The sequence below is a fragment of the Schistocerca gregaria genome, chromosome 4 (assembly GCF_023897955.1).
Source record: "Schistocerca gregaria isolate iqSchGreg1 chromosome 4, iqSchGreg1.2, whole genome shotgun sequence".
NCBI lineage: Eukaryota > Metazoa > Arthropoda > Insecta > Orthoptera > Acrididae > Schistocerca > Schistocerca gregaria.
This window is the reverse complement of record NC_064923.1, coordinates 541,017,259-541,023,496: the sequence shown is the minus strand read 5'-3', so window position 1 is coordinate 541,023,496 and position 6,238 is coordinate 541,017,259.

Below are 6,238 nucleotides of genomic sequence, written 5' to 3'. Positions count from 1 at the left end.
AGGTAGGGACGTTTGCAAGACAACAACCATCTACACGAACAGTTCGACGACGTTTGCAGCAGCATGGACTATCAGCTAGGAGACCATGGCTGCGGTTACCCTTGACGCTGCATCACTGACAGGAGCGCCTGCAATTGAGTACTCAATGACGAACATGGGTTTTCGAATGGCAAAACGTCATTTTTTCGAATGACTCCAGGTTCTGTTCACAGCATCATGATTGTCGCATCCGTGTTTGTCGGCGTCGCGGTGAACGCACATTAGAAGCGTGTATTCGTCATCGCCATACTGGCGTATCACCCGGCGTGATGGTATGGGGTGCCATTGGTTACACGTCTCGGTCACCTCTTGTTCGCATTGAGGGCACTTTGAACAGTGGACGTTACATTTCAGATGTGTTACGACCCGTGGCTCTAGCCTTCATTCGATCCCTGCGAAACCCTACATTTCAGCAGGATAATGCACGACCGCATGTTGCAGGTCCTGTACGGGCGTTTCTGGATACGGAAAATTTTCTACTGCTACGCTGGCCAGCACATTCTCCAGATCTCTCGCCAATTGAAAACGTCTGGTCAATGGTGGCCGAGCAACTGGCTCGTCACAATACGTCAGTCACTACTTTTGATGAACTGTGGTATGGTGTTGAAGCTGCATGGGCAGCTAGCTATACCTGTACACGGCATCCAAGCTCTGTTTGACTCAATACCTAGACGTATCAAGGCCGCTATTATGCCCAGAAGTGGTTGTTCTGGGTGCTGATTTCTCAGGATCTATGCAGCCAAATTGCGGGAAAATGTAATCACATGTCGGTTCTAGTATAATATGTTTGTCCAATGAATACCCGTTTATCATCTGCAGTTCTTCTTGGTGTAGCAATCTTAATGGCCAGTAGTGTATATAATATAGCTACCGCAATTGTGCCTGTGAACCATGTTGTGTTATGCTTAGGATAAGGTAACAGTTTTCATGTGAATACTGTTTGTAGCCACAAAGGGCACAAACTTGAAAACTGAAGCGGCAAGGCAGTACAATGACGCTAAAATTGTATATATTGCCTCCTAGGTCGTATGATGTGTTTTCTGTAATTTAGTGTTTCATGGAGCTTTCTCTACAGCTAGGGATAGTTTTGTCAACGACTAGAAGATTTCTTGATCTTATATTTCTGCCTTTGAGTATTTATATGATATTGTCTTGGGGAAATATTTGTTAAAATATAAGAGTAAAGGATGAAATGTTTCAAATATAGTACATGATGAAGAATAATGCAATTTTCATCTTAGGTTGAAACGATGAGAGTAAGAGGGAGCATATAATTAGATGTAGTGAATTAGTGTAGATAGAGTAATAGGTTTTATATGGTGGAAGGCATCCGCTCTATAAGTATAGGCCTTTTCTATAGGTTGCCAAATCTACAGAAGCGACAGTATTTTCATGTTGCCCTGCTAACTTTCATCAGAATAATATTAACAATTTTCTTTCTTGTCATTTACATTTTGTATGTAGTATGACAGACCTTTGTTGATCTAGATTCTGGCTCTAGAAAGGCAGGCCAATTTTGTAAAAATGTAGTTGAAAATTTAATTAATGAACGAATAGGCAGTGCACTTAATGTGTTCACAGAATTATAATGTTCACAAATATATTTTCAGATCATGCTGGATGATGTTAATTATTAAAAGGATAACTGAATATGTCATGGTGTAAGGAGTTCTGATGTGTGCGTTATTAACTGTTTAGGTTATAATTATCAAGAGGAATGTAACTGTCAAGGAATGATCGAATTAACTAGTTTTCTCACACATATAGAATCATTTTCTGCCTACATCCAACTGTATCAAAATTATAATTCTGTACTACATGGTGCTATTGTGTCCTTCACCCCAGACATCTGAAATAATTTTTGACATTGTTTCAGCACTTCAAAGAACCAATTGTACAAAATGTGACATGAGTAACTTTACCTCCCCTCACTAAGAATTCCAGTGGACAAACAACCCTTTTCCATTGTAACAAAATTCAGCATGTTAACTGGGCTGCAGAGTCCATTATTTTCAGCTACAATGCAAATTTTTGTCCACATAATATTTACACTAAATGTAGATTTGTGAGACTAGAGGTGATATTGAACAGTAATGTTTTGATTTTCATCTGCGCTGTTGGGTAGTGTAAGCTACAGTCTTCATTGCTACCCTAGTAAGGTTTTATTTGTTTTTATTTTGCGTGTGGCAATACAGCGACAATATTTTGTATAAGTACAACAATATTTAAACGAAATGTATAAAACAAACAATGTGTAAATAGTACATGTGTAAAAACGAGCAATAGCATAAAAGGTTAAAGTACAAAGCCCTAAGACAAAATAAATACACATTAAAAGCTTGGCAAGCCTGACTATAAACTCATTCATATATTTAAAGCTCAATTTTATCTAGATTGCACAGCCAATCCAAAGCAGAGGGTTTCACATATATAACCTCAGAGTCATGTCCGGCGTTTTTTCTTAAGGGGTATTCCTCAATAATATGACAGACGTTCCGTTCTGGTGCTCTACAGTCACAGGCTGGTGAGTCGCATAGGCCCCACTTGTACTCATATGCATTGCATCTTGCATGGACCGTCTGATACGGTTTAATTTAGTCCAGGTACATCTCTTCTGGTCAAAACCCGGTAATTCCAGAGTAGGATCTTGGATACCTTGTTTATTAATTCCAGAATCATTCCAAAAGTGCCGCCATTGCTCCTTGATGTCAGGTTGATGTTCTTGTGTATTAACCCATATAGGCTTCCGTGACTTCAAGCGGGTCGGTGGTATTTCGTTCAAAACATCGTGGTGATGGAGCCGTCACACATCTGATTGCTAATATGTGCACAGGTCTATTAAGCAGTCAGTGAGTTTAACTCATTTTCGGTGAGGCCATAGAGGCCATTGTTTAGCAATTTTTTGTATATTTATGTACCCTTAGCCACTTTCAGCTCACAAAGAGCCCATAGCGTAGTAATTTTTCTATATTTGTGTAAATCCACTCACTTTCACTGAGGCAGCAGAAACCTTAATTTAGTAATATTTTGAATATTTTATGTAACTTTACTCACTTTTAATGAGGCCACAGGTAAGCCATAGTTACATGGTTCGTCTATATTTATGTAATTTTTCTCACTTGCAATGTGTTCACAGTGAGACCATAATTAAGTAATTTTTTATATTAATATAACTTTATTCATTTTCACTGAGGTCACAGAGAGACCATATTTAAGTATTTTTCCTATGTTGATCCACTTTGGTAATGCTAGTATAATCATTGCACGAACATATAACCACTTAGATCTCACATCGTCTAATCTCAGTCCTTGGTAACTTTCATTTGTTGAATAATGTTTAACTCACGTACATGCAGACATGTCTTCTAACTTAGTGACATGGATGGGTGCATTGGTTTCAACTCAGTAATCATTTCCATAATATTTAGTTTTTTCAATAAAAGTAGCATGGCCATTTTAATACTTGAGCAGTGTGAATTATGATGAGATGTTGCTAACTTTTACAATTACTTGGGAAACAAATGTGTTGCAACATTAAGTGGTGAACTTGTTTTGAAGGACCTGCTTTGCTTTTGCATTGTTTTATCAGGACTCTAAAGCCTGTGCCATTACTTAGAGCTACGAGTAAGATTAATCTTGTCATGTTCTCGTGAATGAGGACTGCATTTTGGACAGTAAGGATGATTTACGATCAGCTTGGAATATGTTCTGCTGATGACTCTACAGACAGTATTCCAAGTATGCTCTCATTCTCCAGGGAAGTCATATGAAACTTGTCTGTTATAACTGCCAACATGTGTATCATGTTTTACTCATCTGCTACTTGTGACCAATCTTTCCTGGGATATCTGTACCCACCGGTCTACTGTCCTTGTACTCACTCCTGCTTCTGCTGCGCCGGTTTGTCTTAACGAAGGTCTTTCTGCGAGCGCTGCCCGAGCCAACGAGGATTAAAGGTTGCTCTGTGGATAGCGTGGATGGCGAGTTTGTGGTTGAACAAAGCTTCTATTTTGTCCTGGGTTGGCTTTTGACCTGTTCACTTCTACTGTGTGTTACAGTGTGGTAAAATCGTGGTTGCTCTGAATGACACTGAGGAGGAAGGAGAGTGATGTATGCATGCATCCTGGGATTGTATAATATGTGAAGTTACAATTAAACATTTGTCTATGCACCTGCTGGAAAACAGGGTAACACTTTTCTGTACAAGCGAGCTTAGAAAGCCACATTGTAACGAGGATTTCCTACCTGTACGAAGGTAGCATCACTAGTGAAATGGGAGTGGCAGATACGATTAATGTGGGCCAGTTCTGTTCTTTTGTATGGTGCATTTGAGTCTAATCAACTTGGGAAAAATCACTCTTGATTCTTAATTTAGTTTCTCGAATAAACTGTGGATGAAATCTTTGTCTTTGAAGAAAAATCAGGCTATTCAAGTATACATTCTGCTGTAAATAGAATTGCCTACAACCTTGTGCCCTCAGCACGATCATTACCTCAATGAGAAGTATTTTTTCCACATTTTACAGTCTTTTAGACAGAGTGAGATTACTTACAATATCACGGCAGATTTCTTTCAGGTTCTCGAAGGTAAGAAGATGAGAACTTCGGATCAACAGCTGTGCTGCCATCTTCCATGCCACATTCTCTGAAAATTCTCTGTTCTCAGTTTCTCTTGATTAAAATGGTCCAAATGGCTCTAAGCACTATAGGACTTAACATCTGAGGTCATGAGTAGACTTAGAACTACTTAAACCTAACTGACCTAAGGACATCACACACATACATGCCCGAGGCAAGATTCAAACCTGCGACCGTAGCAGCAGAGCGGTTCCGAACTGAAGCGCCTAGAACCGCTCGGCCACAGTTTCCTGCTTCGTTATATTAAGGACATAGATTCAATCCAGTATTGTAAATATAGAATCGAGTGCTAGTACTGTGAATGCAATCGATCCCAATGATAAACTGATGGAAGCTAGAAAACTGGAGTGTTTAAAGGGAGCTACTGCAAGCTATGACATGAGGCCCTGTTCTTAATGTCTGCATGTGCCCATCTTATTCTTAACAGGTTGTTAACTCTTGTATCAGGCCCTCGCCACTTGCTCTTGCATAACGTCCGTGCCTAACTGCACACTTGGAACTTGTCACATACTCGGAAATAAAGAGCAAAATACTTGTGAGAAGAAAGAATACGTATTTTGTTGCAGTTTGTTTTATTCTTGGCATTTAAAACTGTACTCTCAGGCTCCAGCCTAAGCCCACACTCGGAAATCGCCATGTGTTCTTTAATAGAGAGCCAAATATTTGTGAAAAATCAGAATATAAATGTTATGGCTGCTCATTTCAGTCGCAGCAATGATAACAACTCATTCCTGAGAGCGTACTCTTAGCCTATATGAAGGCGTTAACCATCGGTAAATCAATATGTGACATTGTATTGCAGCAATAATTATAATAAATCATTCCAAGAACGACATGTTTTGTAAATCTCCGGTACGCGCGCATGAAGTCTTGTGAGAGGTCTGTATCGAACGCTAACGAAAGTCGATAGCCGATCACGTTGTTGTCGATATTGCGAGTGGCGTCAAAATGACTTCACGTTTGCGGGAAATGTTAAATGAGAGATACCCGTAATTTTACCAATCGCGGTAGTCGCGAGTTTTGTGTACCGTGATCTTACGAAGTCAGACAATTGAAATATTTCAGGGCTTATTAGCTATCAATATAGTGATTATCAGGTGATTTAACTTAGGCAGCTCTCATGTGATGTCAACAGCTTAGTTCGTGTTGGCCGTTGGGAGATTATAGATCAATCACCTAGAATAATTAAGGGTAACGCTATAGAAGATCCTTCACAAGCATCACGATTTTAACGTTATAAATATAGGAAAGTCAAATATATATTCCCTGGGCTATTCAGTGGTTTTCCCCTAAGTTGTATTAATTATTTACTTAAATAGGGTTAAAATGTCGTCAGGCCTGAAGAGACCCGAGCAGTTGGGAGTTGTAGTAGGGAAGAAACTTTCTCCGATTCACTTGAGACCTCCGAAAACTGAAATAATAGAAAACGGCTAATAAAATACAAAATGCCCGTAATTAGGTTGTCTGATAACCATGTTACAAGGTAGCATATATCATTCACCTAGGTTCGAAACCTTAGTGTGGTCCCAGGAAAAGTAGCCGATGTAGCAGACAAGGACGC